A 25,899-nucleotide genomic window follows, 5' to 3' on the forward strand; every position below is an offset into this window, starting at 1 on the left:
TGTCTGCTGTTCTTGGCGGCCCACTCGGAGTCTGGGAGTCGGAGGAGAGGCCGCGCTTGAACCCAAGCCCCACCCCCGTGTGCGCCGGAGACCAAAGCGTCCCTCCTGCGCCCAACAAAACCCAGAGACTGGGGGTCCCGCCGCCCGTACGCCTCGTCTTCCAACCCACGCCTCACGGAAGGAATGACGGACTGCGACATCTCGTTTCTCGTCATCTTTATCGAGTAGGCAAAGGAAAATTATCTGAGGACTCCGAAGACAAAGGATTTCAGTCGTGGTAAAGCAAACACAGAGCTGTTGCTGCGTTTCTCCGCGGAGCTGAGGGGCTCAGAGCAGATCTCTGGGCTCCTGGCAGCCCCGGGTCTTCAGGGCCACGGGGCTGCCACCAGCCTTGGGACGAGCGATGGCTCCGGGGGGGGGGGGAGGTGGTGTCAGGCGACCCTCTGAGGGGTTCCCAAGGTCTGTGTTCTGGACTGCACTTGTCGGTTCCAGAAGTGGTGCCACCCGCCCAGGGAGGCTTCGGGAGGGGCGGGGCGGGGTGGGGTGGGGAGGCCCGCCCTGGGTCCCGTTGGGTGTGGGTCGTCGGAGTCGGGTCTGGGGCAGGTGGCTCTGCGTCTCTGCGTCTCGCTGCGAGAGGCTCAGTCCTCTAGCAAAGTGTCCATTTCGCGAAGAGTCCCAACGCAAAAGCCCACAGGGACTGGAAAGCATTTCCCAGTTGAAGTCTGGGCGCCCCCAGGAGAGACCTACAGGACGGGGCAGAAAGGGAGCCGCTTGGGCGCAGAGCCCGCTGAGGTCAAGGCTGGTGGCTTCCGGAGACCCCCGCGCCTCGCATGGGGGATCCCATGCCCGAGCTCACAGCCAGGTAAGGGCTGCACCCATCCGTGGGTCTCATACCAGGAGATACAAGTACCTGTGATGGGTTTTTATGCTCTTCTGGTCTAGTGGCCGTCCTATCAGGTAGGAGGAGGTTGGATCGTAACATTAATCCTAGAAGATAATTGCATCAGAAGACCTGATACTGTTTGCACCAAAGTCAATAATCTTGGATAAAATACTCCAGGGTCAAATCTCTTCATAGATTTGGATAGATTGAATTAGGGGTGAAAACGAAAAGTGCTAGGACACCTGAAGGGAAAAAAAAAAAAAGACTATTTGGGAGGACACTGGGTTGTAGAAAGCCCCAAATCACACTGCTAATGCTGGAACAGAGGCTGAAACCCAGGTTTCCAAGCATGGAATGCTTGTGTGGGGGAGCGGGGGCAGGGGAAGAATGCCAAAGATGTGTAATGTAAAGAAGGAACAAGGGGAGTTCCCATCGTGGCGCAGTGGTTAACGAATCTGACTAGGAACCATAAGGTTGCAGGTTCCATCCTTGGCGTTGCTCAGTGGGTTAAGGACCTGGCGTTGCCATGAACTGTGGTGTAGGTCGAAGACCCGGCTCGAATCCCCATGTTGCTGTGGCTTTGGCATAGGCCAGCGGCTAGAGCTCTGATTAGACCCCCAGCCTGGGAACCTCCATATGTCTTGAATCGGCCCTAGAAAAGACAAAAAAAAAAAAAAAAAAAAGAAAAAGGAGGACCGAGGCTGGTGACCTAATTCTCAAATTGGACTTTAAGAATTTCCCAGTTATGTCCTCTCCTGGTGAATTGTTCAATTCAATGAACTTCAGACTGTGTTTGCACCAGTGTCACAGCAAGAAGCTTCAGAAACTGAACTGCTTGGTTGCAGGGGGGTTCACCTCTCTCTGGATGAATGACCCACAGCAGATTATCTCCTCTCTCTAGGCCCCCTTTTCTCATCTCTGAAATGGAAGGCAAATTAAATCTCATTACAAGGCAGCTTTTGTGAATGTATTCAATAGTAAAAGTGATTATTTAGGATTATCTGAAAGAAAATTATTTGCTCAATTTTTATCATCTCCATCATTATCATCATCTTATTATTATCACCACTATCATCATGGATAGGACTATAATTTAATGAGAACTAATGTTAAAAACAGCCTTTTGAGGGGAGGTTTTTTTTCCCCCATAAATGGATTTTTTCCTTAGCATATCATATCCATAGTATATTGCATTATAATACACCTTCTTCATCTGTTTTAACCTGTTGACAAAAGCATCAGTGGCAACATTATTGATTTCTGTACCAGATATTTACCTTAGTGTGATAAATAACAGTCATTCCCAACACTCAGGAAGCATATTTTTATGTCCTTCCATGTTCCAGGTGCTGTAATGAAAATCTGGTTAAAACTTTCAGTCCTTACATCTTAGTGAGAGAGCAAATAAGCAGTCAAGAGACCTTTCAGAATACAGCCAACTCCATGAGTATTGCTGTAGCTGATTTGATAACCAGAAAAAAATGTTCTTAATGTGATGCCTCCCTTCAAAGCCAGATTTTTATTGTTCGCTTAACTCCAGGCTGGGTGTGGGGGGATGGGCGGAGAGCTTGGTAAAATAATAAATGCTAAATAACAAAATAGAAAAATCAAACAATGGACATTAGAGATGGTAGATGATTAAAAGCTCTATCTAGTTGAAAGGCTTATGGGGCAATTTAGCTGAGGTGAAAATTTAGCCAAAGATAGAATAGAAGAGCTTTGCCTGGGTGGTGGGAGGATGAGGCCATCTCAGAATTGTTTGAACAAAGACACAGCTGAAATCCAAGGAGTAGTGGCGGCACAGCAAGCTTGTGTTGTGGGAGCACCAGGAAGAAGTCATTACAGTGAGATCCAACAATGGGATTCATCTGCAGCATCAATCACCAACAAGGTGCAAAACACATGACAATACCAGGGCAAGAACAAAGAGGTATTTTGGCCCCCATAGTTGGGTGTTCAATATCTCCCTTTAGATTATCTAAAGCTCCAAAATTCAAAGAATCCTGATGCATAATAGTACCAGGACGTTCACATTAGAATTAGTCTACCCCTTTGCCTGGCAGAAATGGTCAGATCTGCATAAGCGATCTGATAGCTTCCGCGGCTTCTTTTTTCATTTCACAGGTACTACTCTTCAATAAACATTCACATGCTTGATTCCATCCCTGATCCTCTAGAACCTGACCAGAGAGAGTGTTTAAATTAATTGTACTTATTATTTTTATTTGATATTCAAGTTTTGTTTTCCTTGATCAAAGACAGCCCTTCAATCTCATACTTTTTTTTTTGTGGCATATGCTCCCAGAGTCTTTTACAGTTGCCTTGTTTTCTGGTTCAATAAACTGTCCTAGGTGCCTTTTTACTTTTCTTGCCCAGACCTGTAATCAGCCTTTTCTCCAAGGAAACTTGGTTCCTTTTACTGGGGAATGGTGTGTGAAAACCACTTTTTTTTTTTTTTTTTTTTTTTTAAATGGCTGTACCACAGCATATGGAAGTTTCTTGGCCAGGGATTGAATCCAAGCCACAGCTGCAACCTACATCACAGCTGTGACAAAGCTGGATCCTTTACCCCAGTGCACCAGGCTGGGGATTGAAGCCTGGCCTCCATAGTGACTTGAGTCACTGCAGTTGGATTCTTAACCTACAGAACCGCAGTTGGGAACTCCAAAACCACAAATTTTCGTTTGTTTGTTTTCTTTCTCCTTCTCTTTTTTTTTCTTTCCTTTTTTTGCTTTTTAGGACTGCATCTGTGGCATATGGAAGTTTCCAGTCTCAGGGTTGAAATGGAGCAGCAGCTGCTGGCCACAGCCATAGCCACAGTAACGTGGGATCTGAGCCTCTTCTGCAACCTACACCACAGTTCTTGGCAATGCAGAATCCTTAACCCACTGAGCGGGACCAGGAATCAAACTCTGATCCTCATGGATAGCAGTTGGGTTCGTAACCCAATAAGCCACAATGGGAACTCCTCCAAACCACAATTTTTAAATCCATGTGCACAATACTATTTTATTGATAATTGCATCTAGTCCTTTAAAGTAGACAAATTTAAGAGAGGCAAATTTTTAGAAAAATAAATCATGAATTTTTATTGGCCTTCAAGTTTAAAGCTACAGATTGTTTTGAGCATAGAGGAACTCAAGGGAAAGGCAATATAGAAATTACTAGAGATGCTTCTATGTAACAACCATGCTACAGTATAAGCTTCCATTTAAAAATTATGTAGAAAGTAGTTCCCTGGTGGCTCAGCAGGTGAAGAATCCAGCATTTTCACTGCTGTGGCTATAGTTTCTGCCTCAGTAACTCACATTCAGTCCCTGGTCTGAAAACTTCCACATTCCATGGGCATGGCCACACCCCCAAAAAAGAATCATGTAGAAAAATTAAACAATGGGAAGCAGTTGCCAAATTACATCATTGCTGTATACCCTGGAAATAATGACATAATACACTCTCAAAAATGGGATGAGGAAAATAGTATATAGAAAGAAGTATTTTTGTATCTTGAAGGACAAGTGGAGAAAACTAATAGAGGACAACTAGGAAAAGAAATTTATTATAGATAAATAAATATTAATTAAAACTATCAAACTGTCAAAAGGGCAAAAAGGTGGAGAATTCAAAGGGTTGATGAGGATTTAAGAACAGACCTCTCATCAGGACTGGTATTAATGGTGATTCTGAAAAGGAATATGGCAGTCTTGGTGGAAGTTATGTAGGCTTTTGTCCTTTGTCCCTGTGAACCACACTGCTGCTCCTGTCTCACAGAAAACATCCATTCAGGTCCACAGGGCATGTATGTAATGAAGTTCATCACGGCATTGCTTGTCATATAGGAGAGTTGGAAGCAACCATGGTATCCATCATTAGGTAAGTATTTGTATAAAATGTGGTCTTACTATAAGATCTAGTGCAACTGTTATATAAAACACATTGTACGTATAGAATTATTGACCTTAAAATCATAATGCTGAATGAATAATGAAAACAAAGAGATATAAACTTGAGTAGCATGTATATACATCAAAAACACATTCACACACCAAAGTTCTACAAATTATGATAAGTGTAGACATAATTTTTTTAATTATGAAAAATTAGAGTTGGGCAGGAGTAGAAGAGGTGATCAGAGATGAGAGAATAGAATGAAATAAAATAAATAAAACAGAAGCATGTTTTTACAAGGATGAATAATGATATTTACTAAGAACTCTATATCTTTAGTATGGACATTAAAAGGGGGGGGAGTCACTTATGAACTAGTTTCAAAAACATCATCTTGGAGTTCCCGTCGTGGTGCAGTGGTTAATGAATCCGACTAGGAACCCTGAGGTTGCAGGTTGGTCCCTGCCCTTGCTCAGTGGGTTAACAATCCAGCATTGCCGTGAGCTGTGGTGTAGGTTGCAGACGCTGCTCGGATTGGAGTGCTAGCCTGGGAACCTCCATATGCCGCGGGAGTGGCCCAAGAAATGGCAAAAAGACAAAAAACAGAAAAAACACATCATCTTGGAGTTCCCTTATGGAACAACAGGTTAAGGATCCAGCATTGTCACTGAAGTAGTTCAGGCCACTGACATGGCATGGGTTCAATCCCTGGCCCAGGAACTTCCATATGCCAAGGACGCAGCCCAAAAAAAATCTTATAATTATTCCTGGTGTGTTTACTCTTCCATATTTTCATTTCAATATTTCTTTCATAAATATTTTATTGACCTAAAATTTATGTATTTATTTATTTGCTTTTCAGGGTCACACTTGTGGCATATGGAGGTTCCCAGGTTAGGGGTCAAATCTGGGAGCTGAAGCTACAGGCCTATGCCACAGTCACAGCAATGCTGGATCCTTAACCCACTGAGCAAGACCAGGGATCAAACCTGCATCCCCATGGATACTAGCTGGGTTCGTTACCACTGAGCCACAACTGGGAATTCCACCTGAAATTTATTTTGGGTAGAGTAAGCTAGGGAGCCCCCTTTCTTTATACCTAGCAATAGATAGTTGAACTTTCCATGACTTTGACTAAATGATTTTTTCCCATTAATTTGAAAAGCTATCTCAGCATATACTAAATTCTAATATACACTTGAAATTATTTCAACAGATGCCACATTAAAATCATTAACAAAATTAGAAATATTAACAAAAAATTGCTGCAGTATGCCAAGTATTTGAAAATAAAACAGCAATACATATTTAAATATCTATGAGTTAAATAAGAACCTACCATAGAAATTATAAAATATTTTAATTGCATTATAATGAATATTCAACATAAAGCTTGGGGAATATACCTAAAATTATGCTTAGAAATATATATATTTTTTGTCTTTTTAGGGCTGCACCTGCTGCATATGGAAGTTTGCAGGCTAGGGGTCAAATTGGAGCTGTAGCTGCTGCCCTGCACCACAGCCACAGCAATGCCAGATCCAAGCCGCATCTGTGACCTATACCACAGTTCATGGTAATGCTGGACTCTTAACCCACTGAGCGAGGCCAGGGATTGAATCTGCATCCTCATGGACACTAGTCAGATTCCACTGAGCCACAATGGGAACTCCCTGCTTAGAAATATTTATCTTTGAATTAACTATTTTGAAAAAAATAATACCTTTAATATCTAATTAAGCATTTATTTCAAGAGATTAGAAAAATAAAGGAAACTAAGTCCAAAGAATATATAAGTAAAATTATAAGAATATTAATGAAGTAGAAATCAAACAGGTGTTAAAAATGATCAACATGGCCAAAATAGATAATTCCTAATAAGGCTGATCAAAAAAGTAATGGGAATTCCCTGAAAGCCTAGTAATTCAGGATTCAGTGTTGTCACTGCGGTACCTAAGGTTTGATCCTTGGTCTGGGAACTTCCATATGCCTCAGGTGTGGTCAGAAAAACAAAAGAAATGATGCAGAACAAATCAGCAATATCACAAGATCAGGAATAAAAAAGAGAACATCACTACAGATTCTATAGACAATACAGAGATCATCATATGATGGTATAAATAAGTTTATGTCAATACATTTGAAAATTTAAATAAAATAGAGGTATTCCTAGAAAAACATGATTTATCAAACAGCTGCTGATCTGGATTCTAAGAGATATTGTAAATTCTCCAGAAATTTAGGGCATGCCACTTTGATAAAGTTTTTAGGGTTCCAGCGGCCTAAGGCATGCCACAAAAGGGAAAATTATCATTTTCTTAATCTCATAGATACAAATAGGCAGAGCACTTGTGGCCCCTTTTGATTCTGAAGACAGCATAGGTCACTCTTGACAAGAGTGTGCTAAACCCTGTAGCCAGTGACTCAGAAGCCTCTGACTGTTGAACAGAAGAGAGAGCTCATGGGCAAAGGAGCTCAAGGCAGCAGGAAAAGCTAACATGCCACTTAGGCCTTTGGACCCAATATATCCAATCTGGGGCACCAAGTGACCATACAACTACAAATGCCTCTCCTAATTAGGCTTATCTTCCCACTAAGTCATAAAGTTGAGCAGCATCCATTACATGCTGCATTCAAAACTGACCTTCTACCACTTTAAATTCTGGCTGGCAGTTTACAGCACTAGATTAGTTCCCTGTGGCTTCTGTAATAAATTACCACTAACTGAGTCACTTAAAACTATAGACATTTATTCTGTCTTCATTCCGGAGGCCAGAAGTCTGAAATCGAGCTTTCAGCAGTGCTCACTCCCTCTGAAAGCTCTAGGGGAGAGACTGTTCTTTGTCTCTTGCACCTTCCGGGGCTGTCAGCATTCCTTGGCTTGTGGCTACATCACTCCAGTTTCTGACACCACGGTCTATTGCCTACTCTTTTGTCTGTGTCAAAATCTCTGCCTTTCTCCTCCGAGGGCTTTAGTCATTGGATTGGAGACACACCTGGATAGTCCAGGGCAATCTCCTCATCTCGAGACTCTTAATTTCATTATATTTGCAAAGGTTTTTATCCATATGAGGCTAATTTCACAGGTTCTGGGGATGAGGACCCAGGCTATCTTGTCTCTCTCTTTTTTTAAAATGGTCGTACCTGCAGCATATGGAAGTTCCCAGGCCAGGGACTAAATCCGAGCTGCAGCTGTGACCTACGCCACAGCTGTGGCAATGCCAGATCCTTTAACCCACTGCTCTGGGCTGGTGATTGAACACACACCTCCTCAGCAACCCGAGCCACTGCAGTCAAATTCTTTTTTTTTTTTTTTTTTCTTTTTTAGGGGCACACCTGCAGCATATGGAAGTTCCTGGGCTAAGGGTCGAATCACAACTATAGCTGCAGGTTTGCGCCATAGCCACAGCAACGGGGGATCTGAGCAGCATCTGCAACCTATGCTGCTCAAGTCAACACCAGGTCATTAACCCAGGGATCGAGGCCATGAATACTAATCAGATTCTTAACCCACTGTGCCAGAGCCAGAACTCCACGAATGTATCTTTTAGGAGGCCATCATCCAACCCACTACAGACACTATGTCATTGCTTTGTGTAAACAATTCCTTCTATGTATTTTCTTTAAAAGGAATATCAAATAACCTCAGGCAGGAAATTTTCTTTTTCTTTTTTTTCTTTTTTTGTATTTTGAGGGCCACACTCATGGCATGTAGAGATTCCCAGGCTAGGGGTCTAATTGGATCTGTTGCCTCCAGCCTATGCCAGAGCCGCAGCAACGCCTGATCCGAGCCGTGTCTGTGACCTGCATCACAGCTCATGGCAACACCAGGTCCTTAACTCACTGAGCAAGGCCAGGGATTGAACCTGCAACTTCATGGTTCCTAGTTGGATTCATTTCTGCTGCACCACGATGGGAACTCCTCAGGCAGAAAATTTTTTTTAAAGGTGACAAACACTTCTGTCTATTCCTCTAATATTCAGAATCCGGGTAGGTGACAGAAAGCACACCAGTTATTTAAATAGATAGAGTTTAAAATACTGAACTGGAAACTAGGTAGAAAGCACTCACTTACGTAATTGAAAGAGGAAATCTAACATCGCAGAGATAGCAACTGCAGGAGGAAGAGCTGGATTATTAGACTTTGAAGTGTAAAGCAGCAGGATCACTGAGCTGAAACCCAGACTGGGAAGGCAGGGGCAGTACCAGACTGGCACATTTTCTCTGAGCTCAGAGGGACTCTGGGGCTGGGACCCTGATCTTTGATGAGAGGGCAGACTGATGCTGATGTTTCGGGGGTGGGGTGGGGAGAGACAACCTAAAGCTGATTCTAAACATGTTAGGAAAAAAACCCCAGCAAACTGCATTCACCTGCTGCTATGAAAAGACTAGCTACCTCTCTAGAGGTAAAAATGCTGCTTCAGGGGAAACCAACAAGAGATCCTTAGGAAGCAGCCAGAAGAAGCCAAGTGCTTGGTCTCTCCTCCAGCCTGTCAGTCTCCCTCCAGCTTCTGCTAATGGAGAACCTACTTTGGTGCTAGTTGGCAAAGCAGAAGTGTGACTTGCAGAGACCCAGCCTCAACATCAAAATACAAGAGCACAGAAAAGTGGGTTTGGGAGTCCAGAGAAAAATATCCTAATAACAAACATATTTCCATACATCAATTTCAATAATTCCCCAGAAGGCTACTCCATATTTTCCCACAAATTGCTCTTGGCGGGAAAAAGTAGATGAGGAACTGTGCAAAAAGTAGATATCTTTATTTTACAACCTATAAACTTTTAAAACATCATTTTAATACAAATCTAGAAAATTCAAACTAATCTATATGGACAGAAAGCAGGTAGCCTGAGAGAGGGTGTACAGTGATTGTGGAGGGGGTACAAAATGGCATAAGAAAACTTGGTTGTTGATAATTGCACAAATTGTGCACCTTAAGTTATATGCTGTAAACTACACACTTTAAATGTGTGCATTAAGATATCAATCACACCCCCATGAAGCTTGGAAAAAAAATCCATGCAGTTTTCTACCTCATCTGGACTTCAAAAGCAGGAGTCAGGGCTTAAAGGGGCAGGGAGGGCAGTAGAGCTCCTAAAAACAGAAGGAGGAGGCAGAAAGGAGAATAGGAGATAGTGAGAGAAAGAAAATCAAAAAGTATCATCCAGGAGTTCCCATCATGGCTTAGTGGTAACGAACCCATCTAGTATCCATGATGATGCAGGTTCAATCCCTGGCCCCACTCAGTGGGTTAAGGATCTGGCATTGCTGTGGCTGTGGTGTAGGTCAGCAGCTGCAGCTCTGATTCGAACCCTAGCCTGGTAACTTTCATATGCCACTGGTGTGGCCCTGAAAAGACAAAAAAAAAAAAAAAAAAAGTATCATCCAGCTCCTAGAAACTTTAGATGCCTCAGATCATGGAATTTCCCCCAAAGGTGTTAAGCCAACCCTTCCCCCTTTCCACTCCCTCCACAAATATCCTCTGTCCTTCTGCACAGGGGCTTCTGCAGGCACTTCACATAAAACGACCACTCTGGAGCACAAACCCTTGAGCCTCAGTTCTTCGAAAGAGGCACCCTAACGTCCAGCTCAACAGGAACACAGAGAATCTAGAAATTCCAAGGAATCACTTTTCTATATCTGTAAGGATCACCCGGTCTAGCCCATAGGGGAGAGGAGATTACAGGACACCCAGGGACACCAAAACTAGGAGATGGGGGTCATTGGGAGCATTGTAAAGGTTAACTTCCCACTGGGTGAGGTTCTGAGCCCAGTCATTCTGAGATGAGCCTCCTGGGGAAAAATAGGCATTAAAGTCCAGGTGCTTGGGAGACAGTGAGAGTGCCAGAGAAGACTGGAGATTGGTTACACGCAGAGGGACTTTAAGGGTTCTTTTTAACATATGGAGAATAAGGGTCTGTCTCACAAATGGTAATGCTTATATTCTGTGAGATACAGAGGCTTCCATATTGTGCAAAGTTGTTTTAAGTCTCAGTACTTTGTTCCGTTTGTCTGTTAGTCTGTCCCTTCTAAGGCATTTTTATCACTGAATCTATCTTCTGTGACAGTGGACTTGAGTGTATCTGTGAGATGCAGAGACAAATGATGAGGAGAATAAGGGAGAACTGGGGCTCATTTTAAACCCATCTACCTTAATGCCATACCCCTCAAAGGCTGCAAGAGTCTTGATTTTAGGCTTGGAAAAGATGACAATGGTGCAGAGGCTCGGAGCTTTCAGGGCAGGGAATCCAGGGAGAAAAATTAGTTGGAAGAAAGAAAAAAGTGAGAGAGAAGGGTCCAAAAAATCTTGTAGAAGTACGAGGAGAACCAACTGTGATGGACATGTAAACTTGTTTGCTAGAGACATCCCCTCCAAAACGGACGGTCACCAAAATTGATTTGCAAAAGCAAAAAAGCAAAAACAAACAAAGAAAAAGCCCAGACAGTTTAGACCCGGGTCCCAGTCAGAAGATCCCCTCTGTCCACTCTCCGCAGTGTGTTCTTTACATTCCTGCAAGCAGAGGAATGGTTCTAACTAGGAAGGGACTCAGATCCTGCACCTCAGTTGCGCGACGACATCTCAGCCCCAGTGTTGGGCCTGCCTGACTCAAGTATTTGGGGAGGATTGAGAAAAGGAGAGGGACTATGACTGGTTTCAATAGGCCAACCAGTTTCAGTCTTGTTAACCTCCAGGCTGGAGGTTTAGGGCTCCATTAAGGCTGGGAAAAAAAGCGGGATAAGGAGGGGTGTCCTGCGCGGCGCCCTACCCACCACTAGGGGGCGGCAGCAGCCACGCTCTAGCGGTTTAGAGGCATTGCAGTTCAGAGGCAAACCTGGAACTTGCAGGGGCCTAAATCTATACATTTGGTCCTGAGGGGTTTGATAACGTTACCATTTTAAGTTCGGCCACCGGGAGGCGGTGCTGCTTTTCCCAAAGAAGGGAAAGTGATGGGATTCCCTCGTTGCCCAGTGGCTAAAGGACCAAGCTTTATCACTGTTGTAGTTGGGGTCACTGCTGTGGGTGGGGTCACTGCTTTGGCGGGGGTTTGATCCCGGGCGCAGGAACTTCCAAATGCCAAGGGCACCGGCAACCAAAAAAATTTTGGTTTTGTTGTGTCACCGCCCCTCCCAATCAAGATGTAATTGACATACAACATTGTGTAAGTTTACAGTGTACAATGTGTTGATTTAATACACATATATTGTGAAATGATTACCACAATAGCATTAACTAATACCTTCATCACCTCACATAATAACCGTTTGTTTGTTTGTTTTATGGGGAGAGCATTTAAGATCTGTAAGCTCTACTCTCTTCAGTTTTCAAGTTTACAATGCAATAGTGTTAACCGTAGTCACCATGCTGTACATTAGATTCCCCAGAATTTATTCATCTAACTGGAAGTTTGTGCCCTTTGATTTTTCTCCATTTCCTCCACACCCTCCCTGGCAACCTTAAATCCACTCTCTGTTTCTGAGTTCGGCTTTTTTATATCCCACATGTAAATGAGACCATATGGTATTTACCTTTTTCTGTATGACTTATTTCAGTTAGCCTAATGCCCTCAAGTTCCACCTATGTTGTTGCAAACGGCAAAGTTTCCTTCTTTCTCACGGCTGAGTGGTTTTCCATTGTCTCTGTTTGTGTGTGTGTATGTTTGTGTGTGTGTGTGTGTGTGTGTGTGCACCAAATCTTTATCTATTCATTAGTTGACTGACACTTAGATTGTCTCCATATCTTGGCTATAGGAAACAGTGCTTCAATGAATATTGGAATGCAAATATCTCGTCAAGATCCCAATTTCATTTCCTTTGGATATATATCCAGAAATGGGATCGGTGGGCCATAAGATTATTCCATTTTTAATTTTTAAGGACTCATTACATCACAATATTTTCCGTAGTGGCTGCACCAATTTACATTCCCATTAAAACTGCACATCCACATCCTCACCAACAGTTGTTATCTTTCTGATGATAACCATTTTAACAGCTGTGAAGTTATTTTGGTTTTGGTTTGCCTTTCCCTCATGATTAATGATGTTTGTACTCTTCATGTACCTGTTGGCCATTTGTATGTCTTCTTTAGGAAAACATATCTATTCAGTTCCTCTGACCGTTTTTTAATTAGATTGGGTTTGTTTTTGTTATTGTGTTATATGAGTTCTTTATGTATTTGGAAATTAATCCCTTATAAGATATATGATTTGCAAATATTTTCTTACATTTTATAGGTTACCCGTTCCTTTATTTTTATTTTTATTTTTTTTTAGGGCCACACCCTCAGCATATGGAAGTTCCCAGGCTAGGGGCTGAATTAGAGCTATAGCTGCCGGCCTAGGCCACAGCAACGCCACAGCAACACCAGATCCTAGACGCAACCTACACCACAGCTCATGGCAACGCCAGGTCCTTAACCCACTGAGCAAGGCCAGGGATCAAACCTGCATCCTCATGTATCTTAGTCAGGTTCATTACTGCTAAGCCACAATGGGAACCTCTTTGAGTTAATTTTTTTTTTTTTTTTTTTTTGTCTTTTTTCATTACATGGGCCACTCCTGCAACACATGGAGGTTCCCAGGCTAGGGGTCGAATAGGAGCTGTAGCCGCTGGCCTACGCCAGAGCCACAGCAACTCGGGATCTGAGCCGCATCTGTGACTTACATCACAGCTCAGGGCAACGCCAGGTCCTTAACCCAATGAGCAAGGCCAGGGATCGAATCTGCAACCTCACAGTTCCTAGTCAGATTCGTTAACCACTGAGCCACGATGGGAACTCCTCGAGTTAATTTTTGAGAGTGTAAGACAAGGTCCAATTTCACTTCTCTGAATGTGGTTATCCAGTTTTCCCAACATCATTTATTGAAGAGACTATCCTTTCCTCACTGAGTATTTTTGGTTCCCTTGTCAAATATTAGTTGACCGTACATACTTGAGTTTCTTTCTGGGCTCTCAAGTCTCTTCCACTGGTCTATTTTTATGCCAGTACCATACTGTTTTGATTAGTATATCTTTGTAGTATAGTTTGAAATCAGAAAGTATTATGCCTCCAGCTTTGTTCTTCTTTCTCATGATTGCTTTGGCTATTTGAGCCTTTTATGATTTCATAAAAATTTTAGGATTTTTTTTTTGTTTCTTTGAAAAATGTCACTGAATTTGATAGGGATTGCGCTGAATCTATAGCAGGCTTTGGATAGTGTGGACACTTTAACTACATTAATTTTTCTGATCCCCATATACCAAATTTGTTGAGTTTTTCTATTCCAAAAAGATATTGTATTTTCTATTCCAAAAAGGTATTGTATTTGTATTACTTTTCTGAATCTATTGAATTACTTAATAATTTTTAATCTTTTATTCTATTAATGCAGTGTATCAAATTTTTGATTCATGTGTATTGAACTACCCTGTGTCCCAGGGATAAAACCTACTTGATCATGGTGTAAGATCATTTTAATGTGCTGTTGAATTCAGTTTGCTAGAATTTTGTTCAGAATTTTTTGCATTTGTATTCATCAGGAATACTGGCCAGTAATTTTCTTTTCTTGTAGTGTCTTCATCTGGCTTTGGTATCAGGATAATATTGACCTTGAAAAATGAGTTCAGGAATGTTCCCTTCTCTTCAATTTTTGGAAGAATTACAAAGGAGTTACATTAATTCTTTTTAAAATGCTTGGTAGAACTCTCTAGTGAAATCATTTGGTCCTGGGTTTTTCTTTGGGGGCAAGTTTTTGTTACTGATTTAATCTCCTTATTCATTAACAGACTGTCCAGATTCTATTTCTTCGTGATTCAGTTTTGAATGGATATATGTTTCTAGGAATTTTCCATTTCTTCTAGGTTATCCAGTTTGTTGGTGTTCATAGTAGATTCTCATGATCCTTTGTATTTCTGTGGTATCAGTTGCAATGTCTCTTCTTTCATTTCTGATTTTTAAAATTTGACTCTTCTCTCTTTTTTCTTAGTTTGGTTAAAAGTTTGTCAATTTTGTTTATTTATTTATTTATTTATTTAAAAAAGAACAGCTCCCAATTTCCTTGATCTTTTATATTGTTTTTCTGGTCTCTGCATTCTTTCTGCTCTGTTCTTTATTTCCTTTCTTTGCTAAATTTGGGCTTAGTTACTTCTTTTTCTAGTTCTTTAAGATGTAAAGTTGAGGATGAAGTTTCAATCCCTGGCCTCACTCGGTGGGTTAAGGATTCGGCATTGCCGTGAGCTGTGGTGTCAGTTGCAGACGTGGCTTGGATTCCGTGTTGCTGTGGCTGTGGCATAGGCCAGCAGCTACAGCTCTGATTTGACCCTTAGCCTGGGAACCTCCTTATACCACGGGCATGGCCCTAAAGACAAAAAGGAAGAAGAAGAAGAAGAGGAAGAAGAAGAGGAGGAAGAAGAAGAGGAGGAAGAAGAAGAGGAGGTGTTGGATAGAGTGTTCCATGTATATCCATTAGGTTTATTTGGTACAAAGTATAGCTCAAGTCTAATGTTTCCTCATGGATTTTTCTGTCTAGAGGATCTCTCCATGGTTGAAAGTGGAAAGGTGAAGTCCCCTACTATTACTGAATTGTAGTCTATTTCTCCCTTCACATCTGTTAGTATTTGAATTATATGTTTAGATATGTATATGTTGATTGTTTTCTCTTTCTCATGAATTGACCCCTTTATGATTATATAATAACCCTTGTTGTCTCTTGTTACCATTTTTGGCTTAATGTCTATTTTGTCTGATACAAGTATAGCTAACCTTGCTCTCTTGTTTTCCACTTGTGTGGAATATCTTTTCCCATCCTTCACTTTAACCTTCAGTATGTCCTTTAAGCTGAAGTGAGTCTCTTGTAGGCAGCCTATAGTTAGTTCTTGGTTTTGTTTTGTTTTTTAAATCCATCCAGCCACTCTATGCCTTTTAATTGAAGATTTTAATCTATTTACAAATAGAGAATTATTACTAGGTAATAGATTACTAACGCTTTTTTTTTTTTTGCTTTTTGGGGCTGCGAGTATGGTATATGAATGTTCCCTGGCTAGAGGTCAAATTAGAGCTACAGCTGCCAGAGGCATCAACATCAGATCTAAGCCAAGTCTGTGACCTACACCACAGCTCACAGCAGTGCCAGATCCTTAACCCACTGATCGAGGTGAGGGATCAAACCCAAGTCTTCATGGATACTAGTCGGGCTCATTATCATTGAGCCACAATGGGAACTTCTACTAATGCAATCTTACTGTTTTCTGGCTGTTTTGTAGTTCTCTTGTTCTTCTCTTGCTATTTTCCTTTGTGAATTGGTGATTTTCTGTAGTGGTATGCTTTGATTCACTTCTCCTTATCTTTTGTGAATCTACTGTATGTTTTTGCTTTGTGGTTACCAGGAGGCTTACATAAAACATCTTATAGATAAAACAGTATTTTTTGTGATAACCAAATAACTGATTGCATACGAAAACTAGTTTTACTACCTCTTTTAATGTTTTTGTTGTCAAAATTTACCTTTTTTTTGGGGGGGGGTCTTTTGCCTTTTCTAGGGCCACTCCTGCGGCATATGGAGGTTCCCAGGCTAGGGGTCGAATTGGAGCTGTAGCTGCCAGCCTATGCCAGAGCCACAGCAACGTGGGATCCGAGCCACGTCTGCAACCTACACCACAACTCATGGCAACGCTGGATCCTTAACCCACTGAGCAAGGCCAGGGATTAAACCCGCAACTTCATGGTTCCTAGTCAGATTCGTTAACCACTGAGCCACGATGGGAATTCCAAAATTTACCTCTTTTAATACTGTGTATTCATTAACAAACTACTGTAGCTGTAGTTTTTGTTTTGTTTTGTTTTTAATGGCCACACCCATGGCATATGGAAGTTCTTGGGCCAGGAACTGAATCCCATGCCAGCTAGGGCAACACTGAATCCTTTAATCCGCTGACCCAGGCTGGGGATGGAATCTGTGCCTCTGCAGCAACTGGAGCTGCTGCAGTCAGATTCTTAACCCACTGGGCCATGGCAAGAACTCCAAGCTATAGTTATTTTTAACATTCTTATCCTTTAACCTTTATGTTAGAGTTAAGTGATTTACACACCATCATATTACAGTATTAGAGCATTCTGGATTTGACTATATACTTACCTTTACATATGTTTTCGTGTTACTCCTTGATTTTTCACGTTTCTAGAAGTTTGGGGTCCTTGTCTTCTTTTGGGAGAGAAATGTCATGTCAGCCCTCCTAGAAATTCAAAGACCATCTCAGACTGGCTATGGACACATCTATTTCACTCTTCTTGCTCCCTCTTGTGGCGGAATTCTTAAGCTTCTCTGGATTCTGCAATAAACCTAGCCTAGGGCTGACTGATTCTCTTTTGTCTTCCCAAAGGTGGCACTCAAGATCAAGTTTGGGAGCTCGCTCTGGCTTGCAGATTGGGCAGGCATCTGCCAAAGTTTGCTCCTCTGGTCACTGCAAGACAGCGCCTCTTTGTCAGCATCTCACACAGCCTGGGAAATGATGTTCACTCACATGCTTCCACTCCCCCATCCCCCACCCCAAGAAAGATCGCAGACCAAGAGAAGATCTCTCTTGGCTTTACTGTATTGCATTGAGGGAGGGGCAATGCAGGTAAAGTCAAGCTGTTTCTTACCCCTTTGATGCATCTAGATTCATATATATATATATATATATAAGTTTAGATATATATATAATATATATATATACACGTATAGATACAGACATAGGATTAATTAATTTATTTTGCTCCAGCGCTGTGCTAGAACTTCTCTGTAAACCTGGACTTTCACAAAGGCTCTTGTCATCCAAGAGTGATTATCTAAGACAGTGTTTTCCAGGGGCTCCCAGACCACAGGCAGGAGGGGTTACAGCTGGACCATGGGCCACTGCAGGGTCCACAGCCAGGATCAAGATCCATATATATATATTACCTGATGCACAGGTGGGCAAAACTTCTCCTTGGTATATGATGCTGGATCCCACAGCTCCCATAAAGCTTTGTCTGTGAATAGATGCTGAACTAATATTGTTGACATGACAGACATACACAACAGATACCTTACTACACCATGACGCTGGTGTCACTTTTATGAAAACTCATTTTGTACCAGTCATCCTAGCAATGTCTGCTCGGAGAGATGAAACGAAAGAATAGACGGAAAAAATCTTGGTAAAGTTGAGCAGAAAAAAACAAGAGCCAGGAATGACTTCTGCAGGTATGGCCACTGCTGACCATTTTAGCTAAAGGTGACCTAAAGGAAGGGATGAAAATAATATTGAAATAAGACCTAATCAGAGTTCCCCTGTAGTGCAGCAGGTTAAGGATCTGGCATTGTCACTGCTGTGACTCAGGTTGCTGCTATGGCCCTGACCTAGGAACTTCCACATACTGCAGGTGTGGCCAAATAAATAAATTTAATGTAATCTAGGAAGAGCAAGAAATGAAATTTTAATACATTTATTCCTTGTATTATTTTTTACATTATAAAGATTCATTCATTCAAAAATATTTATTAATCATCTACTATATGCAAGACACTATTCTGGGCACTTCAAATACGTAAGTGAACAAAAAGTGTATCTGTCTTCATGGAGCTTATATTTAATGATAGCACATGCTTGGTGTAAAACATTTAGAAAACATTGAACCTTGTAAGGAGGAAAAGATAAACAACCTGTTACTTCACCATCAAAAAACAGTAAGTTTTAATATTGTGATGCCTTTTTTTTTTTTCCTGGCTTTTTTTAGGGCCACACCCACAGCATACAGAAGTTTCTGGGTTAGAGGTTGAAGCGGAGCTACAGCTACCAGCCTATGCCACAGCCATAGCAACACAGGATCCAAGCCAGGTCTGTGACCTACACCACAGCTCACACCAATGCCAGATCCTTAACCCACTGAGCGAGGCCAGGGATCGAACCTGTGTCCACATGGAGACTAGTCTGGTTCGTGACCACTGAGCCACAATGGGAACTCCTGACACATTCTTTAATTCATTTTTTTTGTTTTGCCTATACTCACACATTTACAAAGTTTTAAATTTGGGGATTTTATTGTACTCTTGATTTACATAATGCTATACAATTTTTGAAAGGATATGAAACTGTCAAGCCCCCTTCATGAAAGTTGCTAAATGGCTTTCCAGAAATTCTGTTAGCCATCAGTCTGAGAGTTAGTATAGGCTTAAAGTCAATAGGACTTCATAATACATTGATTAAATATATGTGTGTGAGAGAAAAGTGGGAGAAAAAAGAAAAGGAACACTTCTCAGATTTATGACTTTTTCTACTAATGAACAGATGTAGGTCTCAATAGTCAAGAATAAAATTTCTTTCTTTTTTTTTTTTTTTTTTTTGGTCTTTTGTCTTTTGTCTTTTTAGGGCCACATCTACAACATATGGAGGTTTCCAGGCTAGGGGTCTAATCAGAGCTGTAGCTGCCAGCCTATGCCAGAGCCATAGCAATGCCAGATCTGAGCCACATCTTCGACCTACACCACAGCTCACGGCAATGTCGGATCCTTAACCTACTGATGGAGGCCAGGGATCGAACCCACAACCTCATGGTTCCTAGTTGGATTTGTTTCCGCTGTGCCACAACGGGAGCTCCAAGAATAAAATTTCAAGAAAAGGAATACATTTGATGTACAGAAGATGTGGTTTTGAGACACTCTATGGGCATCCTAACAGAGCAGCCAGCCTAGAGCTGAACGGTGATGTTCTGATGTTTGAGCTAGAGATGTAGGTCTGGATTATATATTAAGCAAGGCCAAGGGTGAGCTCACCTAGCTGGGATGAGTGGAATAAGAAGATAGAAGTTGAGCTCCAGGGAACTTGTACCATCAAATGACTTGGCCTTGGACTTCCTAGTCTGGGGGAACCTGGGATGGTTGGGATGTTTCTGGGATAGTCTAGAGTTTTCATCTACTCTGTCATTCACTTAAGATGGCTCTAGAATTCCCTGATTGGGTTATCCCTTGGGTTCATCCATAATCAAATTGGTTTATGGTATCAGAAGTAAAGCATACATTTTCTGTTTACTTCTTCCCCCCTCCTCCTTCCCCACTCACTCATATATTCATTGAATTTAGCTTGGATTTTTTTCCATATAAGAATTTTGAATCATGCTAGGAAAGCATGAGGGAAAACTATGCCCTGGAAGTTTAGTAACAGCACTGCAAAGTCTCAAAATGATGTGTAAAATAAAACTTTAGGAGTCCTAGCTATGGAATAGAAAACTCATATTTTGGTATCCTGACTTTCAGAAGTCAAATGAGTCATTCTTTAAAAAGAGTTTAATTTAAAAACACATTTCAAGAAACATTTGTTGAATGTCTGCTGTGAACCAACCACTATGCTAGGCTCATGATGCAAAGATGAATAAGACCAAGACAAGAGCTGGAGCCAGAGGAGGCAGGAGGCCCATCTGAATTAAGACTTCATATACTTGGAGTTCCCACTGTGGCTCAGCAATAATGAACCCCATTAGTATCCATGAGGATGTGGGGTTCAATCCCTGTCCTTCATCAGTGGGTTAAGGATCTGTGTTGTAGTTGCAGATATGGCTTGGATCCTGCATTTCTGTGGCTGTGCTGTGGCTGTGCTGTGGCTGTGACTAGCAGCTACAGCTCCGATTCAACCTCTAGACTGGGATGCTGCACCTGTGGCCTGAAAAAGACCAAAAAAAACCAAAAAAAAACCTGCATATACTTGAAAGGCCTCAGACACAGAGCTACAGAGCTGCAGTGACAGGAATGAAAGATGGTAATTCTACAGCTTTAACTTTTTGTCCTTGTTTAGCACTATTTCTTTTTAAAAATTCTGTCATTTTTTTTTGAAAAGCATAACTATATTACATTATAATTTAATTTGTAAAAAGCAGAAATTTGTTAATTCAAAATTTTTAAATAGGCTACAATTTTTGGAAATTTATTTCAGGTTTTCTTGATGTTTTAATGTACCAAGAACCTCCAAAAATGAATGTGGCTGTGCCCTGTTGACCTCTGAGAGACCACAGATGAGACGTAGTTTCAGGCCTCAAGAAACTTCCAATCTAAGGGGAGAGAGAGAGACACATTAACAGGCTTTTGGAGTTCCCATTGTGGCGCAGCGGAAATGAATCTGACTAGTATCCATGGGGACGGAGGTTCCATCCCTGGCCTTGCTCAATGGGTTAAGTAAGGATCTGGCGTTGCCATGAGCTGTGGTGTAGGTCAAAGGCACGGCTCGAACCCCAAGTTGCTGTGTCTGTGGAGTAGGCCAGGAGCTGTAGCTCCGATTCGACCCCTAGCCTGGGAACTTCCATATGCCTCAGGTGCAGCCCTGAAAAAAAAAAAAAGGTTATTTTCAGTATTATGTGAACCTGAACCTCCATGCATGAATCTTTCAAGACTAACCAGTAGCAATAACAAACAACATCTGGCCAGAAACAGATACTAAATTGAAGTACTTAGTACTGAGGGGGGAAATGCCAAATTTTACCACTCCGTTTACTTTTCAATTTTCAATTAATCACATGTCCCTATCATTTTCTTTCAATAAAGTTCCAAAATCTGCTGAAAGTTATTTTGCCTCTTCTAACTAACGTCATCTTATGAAATGAGATCATGAGTTTTTTTTATATTTCAGGGAAAGACAAAATTATTTGGTTGGAAGTCTAACCAAATGAAGGGTCTGCACTAAGACCATCCCAGGTCTCCTCCCTGCTACAGGTTACAAATATACTGTTCACGTAACACAATCCTCAGTGTCTCTTTACACCTACTATAATGGTTTTGTTTGTTTGTTTTTCTATCTTTTTTTACTGACATCAACTTCAGGACTCATTTGCCTGATCTTCAGAGGAAAAAACAAGCAAACAGAGCAGTCTGCATCCTAGAAGAGCATGCTCACAGAATTTAACCATGCCGACCCCCAAGCTATAGAACTGTGAAAAATAATTATCTATTGTGCTTATTAAAAAAAAAAAAGCAAGTAGGAGTTTAAAAGATTCCGAAGAACCCAGTGAACAAACAAGAAAATGCTATCTTTGTCAATAAAAAGAAGACTCTGTGCTCTAAAATTTACACAAAAGGGAGTACCTCTCGGTGATGCAAGACAGAGTTTCACACTAAACCCACCTGCCCTCACGCTAGCTCAGTGATTTTTCACTTAGACTTGAAAACTCTTATTTATCATTATCACAGTCACCCAGCCTGGGCATGGGCACTACTTCCTCTTTAACTCTGCCCGGCTCAAGTAAGGACAAAATAGTGATGGCCAACATAGACATCTGTGGAATACTTAAAGAATCTTCTGTGATAACACCTCAGAAATGAACGCGTGTAATCCAAACAGTATTACCAAAGAAGGGATCCCAATGTGGATTAAGAACTTAGAGCCTAGGATTAAAGGAGAACAGGAAGTAGATTTGTTCTCAAAGGGAAAGAAGTCAATCTTTGGATCATCTCTATTTCTGACATTGGATACAGTTACTCCGGTTACCAGCGTCCCTAGCTGCCTGCCAAAAGCAAAAGTCAGTCCTTTATGGAGGAAGATAAAATCATCCTAGGCTTCAAATTATTTCTAAAAAATGTTACACGTGAGCGCGGGCGTCCCAGTGGGGGTGTGTGGCAGGGGGTTCTGCGCCGGGCACCAGCACCCCAGCCCCTTCCATCAGGGGTTTGGCTTAGGGTCACCCCTGGCGGGCCATTCTGGAAGCTTGAAGAACAGCGCGCGCCCGGACCGCCCCGGGACTGCAGAGGTCCGCTAGGCAGGCACGAAGATGGCAGCAGCGTCGGTCTCCGAGACTTCGGCTTCTCAATTCTCGAACATCTTAGCAGAACCATCAAAGTCTAGCGGAAGTATGGTTCGCCATTCCTCATCTCCGTATGTAGTATATATCCACCGGATAAACCTTTCCTTAATAGTGATCTACGACGCTCCCCAAATAAGCCTACATTTGCCTATTCGGAAAGCAACAGCAGAGTATAAATGTTTGTATTTGGCAGCTATATTTTCGGCTTTGAAGAATATTCAAGATAAAATTCGATGTTTAGAACTTGAGAGGATTCAGGCAGAAGAAAGTGTGAAAACTTTGTCTAAAGAAACAATCGAATATAAGAAAGTACTGGATGAACAAATACAAGAAAGGGAGAATTCAAAGAATGAGGAATCGAAGCACAATCAAGAACTGACATCTCAGTTGTTAGCTGCAGAAAATAAATGTAATCTTTTAGAAAAACAATTGGAATACATGCGTAATATGGTAAAGCATGCAGAAATGGAGAGGACGTCTGTATTAGAGAAACAGGTTTCCCTAGAAAGAGAACGGCAACATGATCAAACACATGTTCAAAACCAGCTTGAAAAATTGGATCTTCTTGAACAGGAGTATAACAAGCTTACCACAATGCAAGCCCTTGCAGAAAAAAAAATGCAAGAGTTGGAAGCCAAACTCCATGAAGAAGAACAGGAAAAGAAACGTATGCAGGCTAAGGCAGCCCAGTTGCAGACTGGCCTAGAAACGAATGGACTTATCTTTGAAAATAAGGCAACTTCATGTGTCCCCAATGCAAAAAGAATTTTAAAAAAGTCAAAACCGCCAGAAAAGAAAGGTGCTAGGAACTGTTTTGCTGCACAACCACATTATAGATTATGCTTGGGTAATATGCCATTTGTAGCCGGGAAGTTCACCAGCCCCAGCCATGCTGTGGCAGCCAATGTTCAGCATGTCTTGCATCTAATGAAGCAACACAGTAAAGTCTTGTGCAATGATCGAGTAAACAACAGCGTTCCTTTGGCAAAGCAAGTGCCTTCAAGAGGTGGGAAAAGCAAGAAGTCAGCAATGCCTCCCTCCTCCAGCAGCATTAATGAAGAACTCTCAGAAGTCTTACAGACCTTACAAGATGAATTTGGGCAGATGAGCTTTGACCACCAGCAGCTTGCAAAACTTATCCAAGAATCACCAACTGTTGAACTGAAAGCAACCTAGAGTGCGAACTGGAGGCATTAGTGGGAAGGATGGAGGCAAAAGCCAATCAGATAACTAAAGTTCGCAAATCTCAAGTCCAGCTGGAGAAACAGAAGATAAAGAAGCAAAAGAGGGAGTTAAGAACCACCAAAAAGACTCTTGATGAAGAAGGAAATAGCAGCAGCCGTTCTTCTGCAACCACTGGGACCACAAATAAGAAGGACTTTGCCAACCGAGACCTGGAGAAAAAAGCAGGAAAAATCTTCAGTTATTGAAGGACGTGAAAACTATACAGAATTCATTACAAAACAGTAATTTGTGTTGGGATTACTGAGTGGTATCAGGTCATTTTTTATTCACATAATCTGTACCCCATCAATCAAATGCTGACAGTTTACTTTCCAGGTCTCATACCCTCTTTTGTCAGAATTAATTAATAGCAGTTGTTAAGGGGCCAATGCTTCATTACATGGGCTTCTTGTGTTAGGTATCACAATTAAATGTTAAACCATCTAGGAAACCAGGGGAGTTTTAAAGGCTGAGAAGCCACACATACTCTGTTTCTTTGAGATGAATTTGCTGTACTCAAATGTTGCACTTTGTAAACAAATTAGCAATTTTTTAATTTGCGGGTGCGATCTTTTTTAAATAGTTCTATATATCTAAGTAAAATTAGGTTTAAATTATCAAAACATGAGGCTGTCCCATAGGCAGTGTTTGAAAAGTCTCATTTCTAAATCTTCTGGCATGAATCGCCCATTTCTCCTTTTCAATACAACCATTAAAATACACCTTGCTTCAACTATTGATGGAAGTTTTCTATATTTAAATATTTATACATATTTAAGAGGATTGTTTTGTTTTGCTTTGTGAAATTTCAGACATTGATCAATATTAAATACACTTGTAATGATGTTAATCCTTTTTTTTTAAAAAGCAAAGAATTCATTTTAAGTCAGTTAACTGAAAAGACAGCATTTTTAAAGCTAAACAGATTGTTAATGAAATAAGTGAGGTTTTGGAATGAAAAGAATAGGGGTATTGTAAACATTTGTATTTTTAAATAATACCTGTGTAATCATGCTATTCGCTTCAAGGCATTATGGTTTTTAATCTTAAAACTTGGAAGAATTCCTTGGATATTTACTTTTATTGGTGTACAGTGTGAGTGCAGTATTAATTGTACACATGCAGTTGTCATTGTTAATAATGTAAATCATAATTTTGAATAGATCAAGACTTTAACTTTTATAAATCTACCGCTGAAATCAATAAAGCAGCTTTTTGAAGGAAAAAATGTTACATGTAATATCCAGTATTCTGTAAAAATAATTAAGAAATACAGAGATAAAACGACATGATGAAAATTCAAGAGAAGCAACAAAGAAACACAGAGTCTCAGATAAGGAGACAAAGGCTATAAAATCAGCACTCAAGAAGTTCCCATAGTGGCGTAGTGGTTAATGAATTCGGCTAGGAACCATGAGGTTGTGGGTTTGTTCCTTGGCCTTGCTCAGAGGGTTAAGGATCTGGTGTTGCCGTGAGCCGTGGTGTAGGTTGCAGATGCGGCTCGGATCCCACATTGCTGTGGCTCTGGCATAGGCTGGTGGCTACAGCTCCGATTGGACCCCTAGCCTGGGAACCTCCATATGCCGGGGGAGTGGCCCTAGAAAAGGCAAAAAGACAAAAAAAAAAAAAAAAAAAAAAAAAATCGGCACTCAATATGTACAAGAAAATTGAAGACAAGATTGAGAAACTCACTAGAGAATTTGAAATAACAAAAAGGTAAAAAGAACTAAAATATATAGTAGCCAAATTAAGAACTCAGTAAATAATTTAACAGAAGATTAGACAGAGCTGAAGAATCAGTGAACTGCAAGATTAGAAAATGCCCATATGAAAGCATGTAGAAAAGGCAAGATATGGAAAATATAGAAGAAATAAAAAAGACATAGAGAATTCAGCTAGACTTTGCCTGTGCTCCTGGGCACCTCTGAGTTGCTGGTTTCTCTGCCCACAAATCTGGGATATATAAGCCAAAATAAAACCCAAGGAACGTATCATTAAGTTGTTCCTCAGTTTCTGAGGTTCTTAGTCTTTCTTTCTTTCAGATTCTCTCTACATTTGTTTTTATTTATTGCATTTTTTTTTAAAGGGCTGTACCTGAGGAATATGGAGTTTCCCTGGATAGGG

At 41.2% G+C, this 25,899-nt stretch overlaps 1 pseudogene; it reads left to right on the forward strand.

Annotated features, from left to right (window-relative positions):
• Nucleotides 778-25,003, forward strand: LOC106508151 (annotated as a pseudogene).

The sequence above is a fragment of the Sus scrofa genome, chromosome 16, assembly GCF_000003025.6.
Source record: "Sus scrofa isolate TJ Tabasco breed Duroc chromosome 16, Sscrofa11.1, whole genome shotgun sequence".
Classification (NCBI taxonomy): Eukaryota; Metazoa; Chordata; class Mammalia; order Artiodactyla; family Suidae; genus Sus; species Sus scrofa.